Genomic DNA, 1,078 nt, shown 5'->3' with positions numbered 1-1,078 from the left:
CCAGAGGTTTCGTTCATCATCGTCATGGTGGGAAGCACAGTGATGCACAGGCAGACACGGGGCTGGAGAAGTAGTAGCTGAGAGTTCTGCATTGGAACCCACAGGCAGCAGGAAGAGAGAGACACTGGGACTGGATCAGATTTGGGCTTTTGAAACCCCAAAGCCCACCCCCTGTGACACACTTCCTTCAATAAAGCCATGCCTGTGGAGGGCCGGACCACATTCTCCATTGCTTCTAGGAACAAAGGTAGAGATTGACCTCTGTGACCCCAAGGTGTGGCGGTACACGCCTTTAGTCCTGATGCCTGGGCGGCAGAGGCAGATTGACCTCTGTGACCTCAAGGCGTGGTAGTATACGCCTTTGGTCCCAATGCCTGGGAGGCAGAGACAAGCAGATCTCTGTGAGTTCAAGGTGATGTAGCACACGCCTTTAATCCCAGCGCACGTGCTTGGTAACTCTCTACCGCTGCGTCCCTGCCTACTCCCGAGGCATCATCTGGGATAATGGGCAGTGGACCCATCCAAGAGTGACACGTCAGAAGCGAGGACTGTTTCCTTTATAAGGGTTGGGTTCCATCTTATCTGGGTCTCCGCCATGTTGGCTGATGCCCGCTCTCCCAAGGGGCATTAAAGCTTTACTGCAGAAGTATCCTATGTGTACCGCGTGGTTCTTGCTGGCGAGACGGTAGCGCGGGACACATGCCTACTCCAAAAAGGCCACACCTCCTAATCCCCCTCAAGTAGTGCCACTCCCTGAGGACCAAACATTCAAGTCCATGAGCCCTATGGGGGCTGTTCTCATTTAAACTGCCCACCAAACAACCTATAGTAGGAAGAGTTTATTTGGGCTTACAGTTACAGAGGGACTGGTGTCTACCATGACAAGGAAGCGTGGTAACCAGTGACCAGCACGGTGGCTGGACCAAGAAGCCGAGGGGTCCCATTTTGAGCATAAGCATAGAGAGAAAGAGTGACCTGGAAGAGGCAGGAGGCTGTTACTATCCAGGCACACCCCCAGTGACGACCTCCTCCAGGAAGGGTGCTGCATCTAACATCTACAGGCGGCACCAGCTGGTGC

At 53.9% G+C, this 1,078-nt stretch overlaps 1 long non-coding RNA gene across 1 annotated transcript; it reads left to right on the top strand.

The window, feature by feature from the left end:
* Window positions 1–206: 206 nt before the first annotated feature.
* On the top strand, window positions 207–649 carry LOC148122131 (uncharacterized). The gene is made up of 2 exons (XR_015737813.1): window positions 207–274; window positions 413–649. It is a non-coding gene; the product is annotated as an uncharacterized LOC148122131 (long non-coding RNA).
* Window positions 650–1,078: the final 429 nt, after the last annotated feature.

The sequence above is a fragment of the Myodes glareolus genome, chromosome 5 (assembly GCF_982192425.1).
Source record: "Myodes glareolus chromosome 5, mMyoGla1.1, whole genome shotgun sequence".
NCBI classification, from domain to species: Eukaryota; Metazoa; Chordata; class Mammalia; order Rodentia; family Cricetidae; genus Myodes; species Myodes glareolus.
Note: the sequence above shows the minus strand (reverse complement) of the source record. Positions and strands in the feature narration are given on the sequence as shown.